The 15469-nt window shown below is 42.4% G+C and overlaps 1 pseudogene; it reads right to left on the reverse strand.

The window, feature by feature from the left end:
• Positions 1-7558: 7558 nt before the first annotated feature.
• Positions 7559-15469, reverse strand: part of LOC103749309 — a 75201-nt pseudogene continuing 67290 nt past the window's right edge.

The following is a 15469-nucleotide window of genomic DNA, read 5'->3' on the forward strand; positions in this document are numbered from 1 at the left end:
CCCCTGTCTCAAACCACAAGAAAAAAAAAATAACAACTGTGTTCTAGGCCACTACCCATGTACAGAATTCTATCATTCAAATGACTAACTCTATGAGTCTTTTTTTCTTTAGTCCCAGGGGACCTGGAACTCACTATGTAGAGTAGGCTGGCCTAGATCTCATAGAGATTCGCTTGCCTTTGCCTCTAGAGTGCTGGAATTAAAGGTGTGTACCACAATGCCTGGCTCTTTGTGATTCTCTGGACATTACTATACTCATTTCACAGGCACAGAAACTGAGTGGGCAGGGTTAGATTACCTGCATAGTTAACCATTTTTAGAGGGAAAATCAGGGCTATAATGAAACAATACTGTGGTTTGTAGCACAATGATCTTGTCTCTGTTCCTCCCTTGGGTACAGACCGGTCACATGATCTGCAGGAGAGCAGTGCTGCTGGGTGGGATGGGGGCTCTCTGGGGAGCTGCCCATCTTGGTAAAAATTCTGATAAAATGTTCAGAGCTTTGGAGGTAGACTGAGACATGATGTTTGAAAACTACCAAAATTGCCACAAGAGTGGCGCTTTGCTCTGTGATTCCTAAGCTCCCATCTTTGCCTCAAACCTGGTTCAGCCTTGATTCTGTCAGCAGTGGTACAGCAGGAGAAACAGCTTCACGCTGTCATCTACAGCAGACTGAGAAGTTCCCTTATCTTTTAGGGACCTTGAATCAGGTGGAGCCAGATCCTTGGCTTTACCAAAGAAGAGTTTCAGGATCAGTTGGTATGAAGCAGAGTTGGAGTTTGTTTATTTAGTGTGTGTGTTTGTGTATGTGTGTTTGTGTTTGTGTGTGTGTGTGTGTGTGTGAGAGAGAGAGAGAGAGAGAGAGAGATCAGTCTCTGTATGTGTGTGTGTGGTGTTAAGTATACACGTGCGCAGGTACATGTGCTTATGTGCATGCAGCGGTCAGAGGAAGGCATGGATGTCTTCCTCTGTCTCTACCTTGTTCTTTTGAGGCAGCTCATGGTCTTCTCACTAGGGAGCCATCTAGCAAGCCCCGAGTGTCTCCTTTCTCCATCCACCTCAGTGCTGGGGTTACAGGCATGTGATGAACCAGGCATGGAACCAGGTCTGGCTTTTTACATGGGTTCTGAGATCTGAACTCTGTCCTTATACTTGTGCAGGAAGTTCTCTTTATTGTACCATCTCTCTAGGCCCAGTTGGAGTTAATTAAAAGACACACACACACACTTTAAAAATTTTAATTGTATTTTATGTGTATGAGTGTATTGCCTGCATGTACGTAAGTACACCTATGTTGTGCAGTTTTGGTGGAAGAGAAAGAAGGCATCAGATCCTCTGGAACTAGAGTTATTGATGGTTGTTAGGTGTCATGTGGGTTCTTGGATTCAAACCCAGTCTTCTGCAAGGGCAGCCAGTGTTCTTAACTGCTGAGCCATCTCTCCATCCTCCTATTAAAAGATATTTTAAACATAGATCTTAAGCATAGGGATTAATGGAAAGAGAGGAGCTCAGGCAGAAAATGAGACATACCCAAATGTGGGTACTAGTTTCTCAAGAGAGAGTCATGTTTAAGGGTCCTAGTGATGACTGCTTATAAGATTTTAGAAGCTTTTAGAATTTCATTGTTCAGTGAGTTTCTAAAGGATCCTCCCTTCCTCTATCTCTATTCCTTTTTTGATAATTGAGATTAGAGGATGGGCTCTGGGAGTACCTTGGATGGGATTACAATTGAATAAAAGCTACTAGGTTTATAAAAGGAGGGCAAGACATGTCTTTTTACTGTAAATGGGGTTTCTGATGAGATTCCCAGATTTATAGCTGAGAAGGGAGAAAGGCCTTAAATAAATAGTGTTGGGTTGGAATTTTTGATTCTTGGACAGTGAAAGATTTTAACTAGATTCCAGAGTAAGGGGTCCTTACTCCTTGACTCTCTGATCTGAACTCTGAGCCTGAACCAGGCCTTCCTTGTCAGCCCAGGTTTCATTCTCCTGCCCACCTCAGACTGTCAGTCTCCTCCCAGATCCCGAGGGCTTGCAGCTGCCCGTCCTGGTCTCACTATTGCCAACCTGGTGATCCCATCCAGTTATACATCTGTATTCAAGCTTCAGAGAGCAGTTGGTGAGGTAGCCACGTGCAAGGAGTACCAAGTGGCCTCTGCCTCAAAGCAAGTCTCTGTCAAAGATTAAAACTACAACTTAACTTTAAGGATCTTAATTGGCTTTATTTTGATTCTAGAATCAAGCAACATTTCACTTCATAAAATAGACTAAATGTTCTAGTGAGCTAAGTGGAGAAGGTTAGTTGTCAAAACAGAAAAGGGCTAGAGAGCAGACTTGAAGAACAGAAGGTAGATTGGTCCCTTCAAAGTTACTCCCTTGCAAAGTGGAGATGGGGAGATGGAACAGTAGAGAAACAACTGACTGGTTAATTTCAGGTTACCCTTTTGATTTCTGGGACCAGGATTGAATCCAGAGCCTAACACAGGACAAGCATGCGTGCTACCATTGAGCCTCACCCCCAGGCCCTGCTCCTTGTTGTTGGTTGGCTAGTAAGAATCAAAGCAGGGAGATTGTCATGATCAGGCCAATCGGAAAATGGCCTGTTTGTTGTTTGGAAAATCTGGCTATTTCTCTCTCTCTGTCTCTCTCCATCTGTCTCTCTGACTCTCTCCCTTGCTCACTCGCTCTCTTTCTCTGTCTCTCTGTCTCTGTCTCTCTCTGTCTCTCTCTCTGTTTCTCTCTCTCTCTCTCTCTCTCTCTCTCTCTCTCTCGATTTCTCAGACAGTCAGATAACACCTTAGTTTTAATTCAGGGATCTGAAACTTTAGCGTAAATGACTCCATTTTGATCCCCCCCCTCTGGTCTTAAAACAGCTTAATACAAAACAATGGCCTCCTATAATTTTTATTTAGCATTTCCCCATTACAAAAGCTGCAGGATCAAAGTTCAAGATATTTAGGGGCATAAAGCCCAGGTCAGAGAGTGTGTATCTTCCCAACATCTGGTGACTACCTACACTAGTTCACACTTCCTTATGTAAGATCAGTGAGTCTCAGACCTGGAGAACTTCATTGACAGTTTGTGTGTGTGTGTGTAGGGGGGGGATTAACCTGTGCACCTGTGAAAGGATTGTACCACTGAGCTACATCCACAGCAGTTTCTGTTAGCTTAAAGCAGAATGGGAACTTGAAGATATAAGCTAATACCCTAAGATGCTTATGATTTTTAAAATAATTTAATTTATGTATATAAGTGCTTTGCCTGCATGTATATAAATTGCCCCTACCTAGACCTGCTAAACTATATACTTCAGGTTAGGCCCAAAGACGAAAATTTTAATAAATACCAGAGTGACTATCAATATATTGGCTTAGAACCCACTTGCTGTGTAAATCTGGGCAAAGCTTTCACCCTGCCTAGACTGTGTAAGAGTACTTTGTAGAGCGGCTGTGAAGATGAAAAGATGGCATATAAAGTACTTAGCATAATGTCTTACATATGGTAAGCACACAGCAAATGTTAACTTCTATTGCTATTGTGATTATTTTAATCATGTCACCATTTAACTAAATTCTCTCATGCTGCTGCCTGCTTTGAGTCTCTGCCTGACCTGAGATATGTTAGTCCTCTGTTAGCCGCCTACTTTCTAATCCCATCATTTATTCCCTACCATGACTATAATGTCAGGACCACCCCCCATCTCAGACTGTGACACACACACACAGACACAGACACAGACATACAGACACACACACAGACACAGACACACATACACACACACACACACACACACACACACCTGACCTGATCTCCAGCTTTGCACATTGCTTCTACAATGCTGGTTGTCAAGGTGTTGAGAGTGTTGACAGAAGTTTTCTTTGGGTGGGCGAGATGGTAGGTGGGTACTTTAAAAATTTCCTTTCTTTACTTGTCTGTATTTTCTGATTTGTTTGTCATGAGCGTATATTGCATTTGTACCAAGAAAAAATTATTTTTAATTTTTAGAAAACCTAGTTGTTGCTATGTCTAGGAAACTTTCCTTTCCCTGAGGGGTTCTACTGAATGCTGAGCACTCTTTTAAACTTCACGCCCCCTCAGCATCTTTCTTCTCTGTGCTGTTACATTTACATAGGCTTGAGGATGAGGACGGCAGCTGTAGCTGTTCTTAAAGAGGTTGAGCCTCCTTGAGTAGGCATTTGGCAACTTGATGGTAGAGACTGTATCATTTCTTCTTTTTTAAAAAATATTTTATCTATTATTTTTATTTTGTGTGTACGCATGTATTGCTGGCATTTAGGTAAGTGCACACGTGTCCTGCAATGCCCAAGGAAGACAGAAGAGGCCATCAGATCCCCTGGAACTGGAGTTACGAACAGTTGTTAGCTGCCATGTGGGTGCTGGGATTTGAACCCGGGTCTTCTGCAAGAACAACCAGTGTTCTTAACCGCTGAGCCATCTCTCCAGTCCCCATATCATTTCTTCTTTAGAGAAAGCTCCAGTATTTCTTAGACAACTTCAGCTGTGAGAAATCAGGAGTGTTTGGTTAGAGCAGGGCTTGGTTCTACCAAGCTGAATTCCTTTACTGTTCCCGACTTAAAATTCCTGACACTGGGTTAGAGTTCGGTGACACACAATTGCCTAGCATGTGCAAGACCCTAGGTTCAACCGTTGGCATCGAAGTAAGTAAATAATAAAATTTCTAACACTTGGGCAGCAGCAGAGTGCAGGCTTTGGGGAACTCTGACATGCAAGGCAGTTTTCTGCAGGGGCCGCCCATGTCTTCGAATTTGGGAACCATGTCTCAGCCTGTACATGAATTAAACCAGATCTTGTGAATCTTAGGACATCCTTTAGTCACTGAATTTCTTTAAGCCCCTCACGGTTCGGAGAGGCTCAGAACAGGTTAAGTTGACTCATTCCTTCATCCAGTATATGTTTAAGCATCAAACATAATTAAAAACAGGATGCAATTACAAATGTGGGATGGCCTGGGTGTCATGGTACACAGACACACACACAGACACACTTATAATACTAGTACTCTGAAGGTCAAGGCAGGAAAATTGAGAGTTAGAGGCCAGCAAAGCCCTTTATGCCTCAAGTCCTATCCTTGGAAGGAAAAAGGAAGGATATGAGGAAGGAATGAAATAGATTTGTCAGGCATGGTAGTGCAAGCTTATAATCGCAGAACTTGGGAAGTGGAGGCAGGAGGATCAGGAGTTTGAGGTCATCCTCAGCTATATAGCAAGTTTAAGGCTAGCCTAGGCTACATGAAACCCTGTCTCAAAAAACAACAAACAAGCAAATCATTTTAAAAACCAACAATAAGGGGCTGGAAAGGTGGCTCAGTGGTTAAGAACACTGGTTGTTCTTGCAGAAGACCCAGGTTCGAATCCCAGCACCACATGGCAGCTAACAACTGTCTGTAACTCCAGTTCCAGGGGACCCAATGGCCTCTTCTGTCCTCCGAGGGCATTGCACAACATGGGTACACTTACCTACATGCAGGCAATACACACATATACATAAAATAAAAATAATAAAATATATTAAAAAACCCAACAATAAAAGGACATAGGCTTAAGATTAAGTAGCTAAACAGGCATGAGTTTAAATCCAGTTCTGATTTGTATGTTACAGATCCTGGGTTACCTCTCCTAGACCCAGCTTCCTCACCTGGCAAATGGAAGTGTCAACTGGCCACCTTACAGGAACATTATGAGACTTAAGAAAAATAGGGTATATGAAGTGCTCTGTGCTTAGTAATTGGTAATTTTCACTACTACTATTGGGAATTTTTGGTGCTTGCAGCAAACTAAGGACAGTCATCACCTCTGACTTGGAGAAGCTTTCTCAAAAGGGAGAAAGAGGGACTGGAGAGATGGCTCAGCGGTTAAGAGTACTGGCTGCTCTTGTAGAGGACCCAGGTTCAATTCCCAGCACCCATATGGTGGCCAACAACCATCTGTAACTCCAGTTCCAGGGGATCTGACACCCTCTTCTGATCTCCGAAGGCATCGCATGACACATACATGCAAGCAATGCGTTCATACATATAAAATAAAAATAATAAATAATAAATATTTTTTAAAAAGGGAGAAAAAGCTACTTGTGTGGCATAGAATCTATGGCAGCATGTTTACAGGTGGGAGAGTGAGGATTTGGCTGTGCTAGGAGCTTAATATTAATGGGATACACTTGAGGCACCTGCACAAAAGAGTAAGTCTTAAAAGATAGGGTGGAGGGGCTGGAGAGATGGCTTAGCAGTTAAGAGCACTGACTGTTCTTTCAGAAGACCTGGGTTTGAATCCCAGAATCCACATGATGGCTAACAACCACCCTCTTCTGACCTCTGTGAGCATTGCATGACATGGGTGCATTTAAGTACACACAGGCAATACACTCATACATATAAATTAAAAATTAAAAAAGGATAGGTGGTGAGATGTAGGGTAGCAAGGGATGGCATAGTACAAAGAAGGATATCAGGTAAGCAAGGGGCTAAGAACTGGCCTGCTTGATGGGGCTGTGGCATAGCAGTAGGCCAGTGGCTAAAGGTCAATAGGACCTGCATTTGCAGCATTAATGGACAATATGATCTTGGGAATGTAGACCAGGCAGTTTATAAACATCAGAAAGGTCAAGGTCCAAGGCCAAGGCATCTGCAGCTCTGTGTGTTTGGTGAGACCACTTCCTGGTTCATAGATAAAGCTTTCTTATTCATAAGGTAGGAGCAAGGTGCTGTGTGGGATCTTTTTGATAAGGGCACTCATCTCATGAGGACTCTGCCCTTATGACCTAGTCACCCTCCAAAAATCTCACTCTAAATACCATCACTTTGGTGAGGGACAGGACTTCAATGTATGGATTTCCAGACACTTCAAACATAGCATTTACCTAATGAGCCTGGGTTTTCTTGTCTGTGTAATACTGCTAACAGTAGTTCCTTCCTATTAGAACTTTTTATGAGGAGTTAATTAAATAATGCTTGTGAATTGCATTTTAAAAGTTCACTAAGTGCTAGCCAAGGTTGCTGCAGTTATGACAATTATTATTGTAAAGCTGTTTTTGGCCTTTCCATCTCCACAGAAGAATTCCAACACATATTCACTCAGGTGCTTCTTTCCTATGCATTTGGATACCCATAGTCATTTATCTACCACAAAATAATAACAGCATGCCATGCATATGTGTTTGTAATAATACGATAACTTTAAAATAGCACAGTCTATGTTTCACTCATTATTCTAAGTATTTAATATGGAAATTTGTTTAATCCTCCCAATAATGCTGGGAAATAGGTACTATTATTATTCCTATCTAAACTTAATCGTTATATGTGTGTGTGGGGGTGGACACATGATGTATGTGTGTGAGAGCACACTCATACTATGCATGTGGAGGCCAGAGGACAACTTCCAGAGTCAGTTCTTTCCTTTCCTGGCGAGTACTGGGGACCAAATTCGATCGTTAGTTCAGTCATTAGCATTTTACGACAAGTGTTTTTTTTAAATTTAATAAAGTTTTATTTTTCCAGACATATAGTCGATTGAACCTATTTAGGCATCTTCACCAGCCATGTAGCTGGGGCATTGCCACCCTTTGTGTTTCTGGTGTAAATTACTTGGGCTCTGTGTTTTGAAGCCAGTTTGCTAAGTCCTTTATTAGGAGCTCCTGAAGGGCTGCCCTGGCCAGGGAACTTTGAATCTTCAGTCTCTCAGAGACCACAGCTGGGTAATAAGTTATAGTTGGGAACTTCCTTACAGAGTTTGTCCATATGTAGCCTTGTCAAACAGGACCAGGTTGTTGAGCTTGTCCTGAACTTTGCCTTTGGATCACTTCTTTTTGGCTTTGCCCCCAGACTTGTTTACTGGGTCCTTGCTTTCTTAGCCGACTTCCTGGCATCCTTCTTGTCCTTGGGTGGCACGGCGAAGCTCTAAGAGCAGTCGCGACAAGTGCTTTTACCTGCTGAACCATCTTTCTGACCCTGTTATCTCTATTTAATAGAAAATAAAACTGAGTTATAGAGAAGTTAAGCAGCTTGCTGGAGGTCACAGAGCTAGTTAGTGACAAAGCTAGATTTTGGGGTTCTAGGGAGTCTGGCTCAGAATCTATGTTCTTAACTACTTGACCATTAGATACCCTGCTGTGTTCAAAAACTGTGGGAAGAATGGAGGAGGAAAATAGGAATTAAACACTAATTGTACCTAAAGGGAGACATCAGCCAAGAGACATGATAAAACCCAGTGAGTCCATCTCCACTTGGGTCACCAGAAGTCCTTGTGCTAAGTCTCTCTGTAAGTCAGTTAATAGACTGAGGACATTGCTGATGCCTCCTGGCCATAGGTGTCTGTTGCCCAGTGCAAGGTAGGATGATAGAGCATGGTGAGACAGATGTAAATGCACCCAAGTATTGCTTGAAAAAAAATCACTCAAAGTACACAGTCTGCTGAATGCAGGTTGGGTCAATGCCCTGTTGGGTCATGGTTATTCACTGACTGGCTACCTATTTTTTTTTTTTTTTAACAAGTTCTCTGGACTGGATAGTAAACTAAAAACAAGTTTGTTCTTTCTTTCCTCCTAAGTTCACCTCCCACATCCCTAGAATTTTTCCACTTAGCCCCCACTGGCTTCAGATGGCTCTTGCTTTACTTGCCTTAATATAAACATTTGAACATCAGTGATAAAATGGTCCTAGGTTATGGTATCCTGAAGGCCAACGTGAAACAACCAATTGCTAAATTTGCAGGGATTTTTTTCAAAATGATTGTTAAATACATCCATATAAAAGGTAAGGTCCTGTGATGCCCCACACCTGTAATCTGAGAACTCAGCAAGAGGTTGAAGCAGGAAGATTTCTGAGAGTTTGAGGCCAGGCTGGGATACACAGTGAGTTCAAGGCCAGCCTCCACAGAGTGAAACAGTGTTTCTAACCAGCCTTGCCCTCCCCCAGTAACAAATATTCAAAAAATCACTGCTCCATAATTACTTTACTAAAGGACATGCCCCTCATGCTACTGCATGCCCAATTCTGCATTCAGATGTGCTTTTGGTTGCTTGTATTTAGCCACAGTGGAATTATTTACACCACTGGAATGAGCATACACTGAGTCAGCACCCTCCTCCCAAAGCCCATGCTAAAAAGAACATTACTGGCCCTAGAGATGATTAGATCCACTGTTCTTTCACCCTTTGTTTCAGCAGAGGGGATCCACCGAGAGTCTTTAGTTGCCACCTGGAGGAGGAGGGGGGAGGAGTGGAATGAGGATCTAAAGGAGGAGGATAAGGAGGGTAGAGAGAAGGAGGAAGAGGAAGAAGGGATATAGGGCACAGCAAGGCAAAACCAAGCAGTGCCCCAATGCTTCAGTTCCTGAGCTAAGCCAGTTCTCTGTGGGTTTGTATGTTTTGGGCGTTTTTTTTTTTTTAAACTTATTTATTTGTTATTTTTGTTTTATGTGTATGAGTATTATGACTGCATGTATATAAGTGCACTCGTGTTGTGCAGTCCCAAAGGATGTCGGATCTCCTGGAGCTGGAGTTATGGATAGTTGTTAGCTGCCATGTGGGTGCTGGGATTTGAACCTGGGTCTTCTGCAAGAGCAGTCAGTGCTCTTAACTACTGAGCCATCTCTTCAGCCCTAGGTTTGTATGTTTTTAATACAAATTTACACTTAAATTTTTAAAGTAGAGTTCTTTTAGGAGCTAAACAAAATTGAAAGTGTCTAATCTGATCTAATCTACTTTTTTACTGTTCAGGAAATGAAACTTTTTACATTTTAGGTCCAGAGTACTATGCCTTTTTCTAGGCCTCCCAGAGCCTTGTTCCCTGTACCTAGGGGAGCCTGCAACAATGGAACCCTACAGTGGGGACACATTTCTACAGAAGTGAGCCAGGGGCTCCCCTGGCCCATGCTATAGGAGGCTCTCTGCTTCTCCCATAGCTTGGTGCTTGCCTAAGCCCCAGGCCCTGTGTCTCTTTTCCCTATATTGAGTGGACTCCCTGCCAAATCCGGCAATGTCTTCCCCCACTAATAGAAACCTTTCCTGATACTTCAGAAGGACTACTAGGCTTTCCAGACCTATGTTCTCTGCTGACAGGAGATAAATTGAAAATCTGACCTCCTTCTTAAGTTTGTTCTCACTTTTTGGTTGAGGAAATCTGCTTAAAGCCCTAGAAAAACAAAACTGAACAAAACACAATGACCATTTTATTTTCTATTAAACAGAACCACAAATGGGTATCAGGGCCAGTGAGAGGGCAAGAGGGTAAGTTTCCATAGTGGGGATAAGGTGAGATGGGAGAGTGTGTATACAGGGCAGAGTATATACAGGGGTGTATACAGGAAAATGTATACAAGTAAAGTATTCACGGGGGTAGTATATACAGGCAATAGTGGATATAGGGGAGTGGATACAAGAAGGATTGTATACAGGGGATAATGTATATAAAGGAGAGTGTATACCAGACCAGGATGGGGGGGGCGTATACAGACAAGAGTGTATATGATAATGAGTGTATATAAAGGAGTGTGTATATAGGGGAAAGTAATCTCAGCATTTGGAAGGAGCGGGGCAGGAAGATCAGAAGTTCAATGTCATCTTTAGCTACAGCAAGTTCAAGGATGGTTTGGAGTATGAGTCCCTGTCTCAAAAATGAAATTCAGAGATTTGTTAAAAGAACAGGCCCTAGGCTCTGCTTCTAGTAGAACACTACAGAAATGTCTGCTGTGATCCTGCATGGTGGGAGAGACATAGTCCCAGCATTGTCCATGGCAAGAGCATAAATTCAAGGCCAGCCTGGGCTACATAGCAAGACTTTGGCCCCTTTAAAATAAATAAAGAAAAGACAAATCTGTTACAGTGACTGCTACTGCTGCAGAAGTTGGGGTTATCAGGAAGCCACCACAACCAGGTTGCCTCCAAGACTATAGATCCTTACCTACTTACCTAAATCCAGGGTCAGGAAACCACTTCCTGGGACAGGCTGTACTTGTTTGATCTATGCAGGCAAACGTGAATGCCCCACTCACCTAGGAAACTAGTGATTTTACCCAGGAGCTCTGGGCTTTTATTAGCAATGCTGAGAAAGTCCACTGTGTGTAGGCCCATGTTGGCCATGAAACAGTAGACATAACAGACTGTACATCTCGGGGGTGTGTCGATGTGCATTCTTCCACCTAAATGGTCTTACCTGCTACTCCATTAATTAGTTCGACACTCCTGCCCACTTCTACCTTGTATGCTCCTTCCCAGAGGGAGGTGAGTGGTACTTGTGACTGTCAAGTTGGAAGAAGAAACTTGACATGCATGGACCAGCCCCCTTCTCTCCTCTCTTCATCCACAGGAAGTATGCTTTCTGTACTATAGTTTCAGGGACATGTTTTCTCCTGCAGGAGATGAATATGGTTCATCAGTTACCTGAGACTGGCCAGGTAATTGGGCCCAATATTGAGGTTCAGTATTAAGATGCTCTCTTGCCTATAGACAGGAGCTTACAATGGATGTATCAGACATAAGCTTTGATCTGTACGTGCTAGCCTTTTTATCTTTGTGTTTCTCTATTGATCAAGGGATCTGGTGAGGAAACTAGAGCTGAAAAGCCAGGGTTCAGGCAGTCCTGGGCCTTGCCTGGCTGCTCTGAGCATTGAGATGATAAAATAGTTTATTAGATTTGTAACCCATCCATCTGACTACCAGCTGGGAAATTCTAGCTTAGAGAAGTGAGTGAACTTGTTCAAGGCCACATGTTACTAAACAGAATTTGAACCCAGATTCTCTGAGTCCCAGTCCAAATAACCTCAAGCATGGTCTTTAGTGGGGGAGGCCTTTATTACCAACACACATCCTCCCTATAGTTTACAGGGTCAGTGATGGTTCAAAGCCATGACTTCTTATTCTCATCTGTCTGTATCTACAGGACTAATTTCTATCTAGAGATGCTGTCTCCTGACAGGTCTTTTCCTTTCTGAACCAGAGAAGATTGTCTTACTGACAGTCTAGACAGGGGAGACTGGGACAGTGTGCTTTAAGGTCTTATGATCTGGGTAGACCCCTTTATAGTCTGGCAGTCTACCATGGGATGGGCTATGCCCATTAGGGAATCCAAGTGCTGTTTCTACTTCTCAATTCAGGAAAAGCTTTCCTGTTCAGTATGATCAGAGCAATAGATGGTCCATTAATTAGCAATGTTGCCTAGAGAGGAGAACCATGAAAATGATAGGAATATACCTTCAACTTTTTTTTTTTTTTTGGCTCTGGGAATTGAATCTAAGATCTTGTGCATGCTAGGCAAATGCTCTATCATTGAGTATATCCTCAGCCGTACCCTAACCTTTTAAGTTCAAAGTGTATACATGAATGTTAAAGCACCGTTTTCTTTAAGGTAGGATCAGGGCAGACCTCTGTTCACTGAAGTTCTACTTTATCTTTCTTGTCTTAACTTTGCCTACAATCCATTTATTCTATAATTATTGTGTCCCCACTATGTGTCAGACATATACGAGATGTTTAACACAGTCTGTATTCATGGAGTTACATTTGATTGGAATCTTCTATACATTTCAGGATTTTTTTTTTGTTTTGCTTTTTGCTTGTTTGTTTTTATTTGGTTTTTGCTTTGCTGAGAATTGAATTCAGGGCCTTGCACATACTAAGCAAGCATTGTACCACTGAACTATATCCCCAGCAGTTTAAGTTAGCTTAAAGCAGAATTGGAACTTAAAGATTTAAGGCTAAGATGCTTATGACTTTTTTTATGTGCACAAGTGTATTGCCTGCATGTGTGTGAGTACACCTGTGTCATGCAATGACCGAGGAGGTCAGAAGAGGGCATCGGATCCCCTGGAACTGGAGTTACAGATGGTTGTTTGCTGCCATGTGGGTCCTCTGCAAGAGCAGTCAGTGCTCTTAGCTACAGAGCCATCTCTCCAGCCCCTGATTTTTAAATTTATTGTTTATGTGTATGAGTGTTTTGTTCATAAGTGTACCACATATGTGCAGTGCCCCGGGAAACCAGAAGAGAGCGTTGGATCCCCTGGATCTGGAGTTAAGTTCTGTTGTTAGCTGTCATGTGGGTGCTGGGAACTGAATGCAAGTCCTTTGCAAGAGTAGCCAGTACTCTTAACCACTGAGCCATCTCTCCAGCCCCTAGATGTTTATATTCTTTTCTGTGTGCCTTTCCCACACCGACTCAACAGCAATATTATTGTGTGTGTGACATGTCCTTATGAACCCTCTCCAGAGCATACCACTCTGACTTTCATAGGAACAAGAGCTCTTGTTTTTCATTCACATTTCATTGGTTTCCACAATAATTAAATTGCATCATTAGAATTGCAAGCACAATGGGCAGATGTGGGTTGAAAACAAATAGCATTGACCTCTGGCAATCACTCCTCTCAATTTGTGGAACAGAAGAGCCTGAGAGTACCTCCACTAGTTGAGTATCTGGCATACAGGGCATAAGTGCTTTTTGCAGGGGCAGCAGGGAACATCTGCTAGCATGGTGATTGGTTAGGTAGAGGTTAGGTTCAAGAGCATCTGCCTTATGGAAGCACCTGTCCTCTCTGGATCAAATGCATAATGGGCTTTGGTGGATTTTTGTCACTCTTACTGAAGGGACCAAATGCTTTCTTGTTTTTAAGAGAAGGTCTCATTGTGTAGCCCAGGTTGGTCTCAAACTACGTATTTCAGGTTGGCCTCGAACTCATAATCCTCCAGACTCCACCTCCTGAGTACTGGGGTTATAGATAGGCATACACTACCTCACCCAGGACAAGTACTTATTTTATACTAAAACTTTACTAAGGTGGGGAAATAGGAGTTGTATTTTTATTTAGCTATGTTTTGTTTTGTTTTTTATAGAATCCATGCAGCTGAAAACACGCCTCTGTGTGACCTTTTGTTGATGCCCTCTGTGAATGTCCTTTTCTCTACAGTCCTCCCTGACTTATCTCCCTAGTCAGGCACCCCACCCTTTCTCTCTGTAACAGTGCTTTCTTAGGATAACAGAGTCCCCACCCTGCTCCTTCCTGTGCCTCACAAAATCTATCCCTTCAGAGGCCAACTGGGAATCATTGCATTTTTCCATAGCCAAGGTCTGTGGGAGCAAGAGGTCAATTCTAGTCCATAGATGAGAGTAAAGAAGAAGCAAGAGAACTTGGCTTCTTCCCATCAGAAGGCAAATGGAAGTACACACACACATTCCAAAAACCATCCACTCTGTACCTCTTTTCATGAAAAATCTACATTTCCCTTATTATGAGTTGGCCCTATTTTCTGTTTTGTATTTCATAAAAAAGAGACTTCCCTATCCCCATTAGCTGAAAATGTCCCTATAAGGGACAAGTGGTCTTGGGTTCAAATGGCTTACGATGTTCAAGTTTCTCTCTGGATGGTAGAGATGAATACTCTGTTCATTCTCTACAATAAAGCATCCATTCTGTGGTAGAGCAGGTGACCCTTCTTTTTGTAAAAGGAGAAGACAAGAACAGTTTGTGCCTATCTAAAAGAGCCAAGACACCTGGGCACAATGACCTGCAGAAGACAGGGCTAGCGCCCTTGAAGCTGGGAGAAGTCTGTCTTGTAGTCATCTGTTGCCTCCACAGCACCAGCTGCTTTTAAAGTGTGGTCCCCAGCCTCAAGGGGCCCTGCTATACTTCAAAGTGTTCCTGAAGTCAAAGCTGTTTTAGTAATAATGCAATTATGTCTTTCACCATTCTGATGTCCTCACTGATGGAGCAGAAGCAACGGTGGGTAAAACTCCGAACACCACCTTCACACACACTGAGGCAGGAGCGCCTAACTGTACCAGTCATTGCTGTCTCACACTCTCAGAAAAGCAGATTCTACCTTCACCTAAGAACATCCTTGATGAAGCGAAGGTATCAGTTGTATTAAATATTGATACTTTGCAAAATAATCGGTGTAATAAAATGGGAATTATGCATGAAGTACTTTTGCCACATTCCAAAGTATGATAGTTATCATAGAAAAGCACAGAAAGACACCAAGGCAATTATTTCAATTGTGAGTTGAATGGATACTTTATCATAGAACTTTTTTTTTTTTCTGCTTGAAAGGATGAGTGACAAAGAATGCTTTTTTCAGACTGGGCATTTGGCAGACACTTTCTCAAAAATGAACAAAGGGAGATTGTCACTTCAAGGAAAACTTCAAGGAAAACAACTGATAGTATTTGTTGCCAATGATGAAACTTGAGCTTCTAAGTAAAAATTAGAAATTTGGAAAACTTGTACCTAGCGCTATGGTGCTTGGTAACGTCCCAATACTTAAGGGCCTTTCTAATGAGGTCAATGATATTAAGGAATATGATTTTTCTTTCACTGTGGTATGATGAAATTTATCAACATTTGCAGTACTTATATAAATCAAGAAGCCAATACTTCCCAGTGACCAGACCATTGTTTCACAGAATCATCAATGGGTAAAAGATCCATTCTAAGTGCACA

The sequence above is a fragment of the Nannospalax galili genome, unplaced genomic scaffold, assembly GCF_000622305.1.
Source record: "Nannospalax galili isolate Female #2095 unplaced genomic scaffold, S.galili_v1.0 scaffold285, whole genome shotgun sequence".
NCBI lineage: Eukaryota > Metazoa > Chordata > Mammalia > Rodentia > Spalacidae > Nannospalax > Nannospalax galili.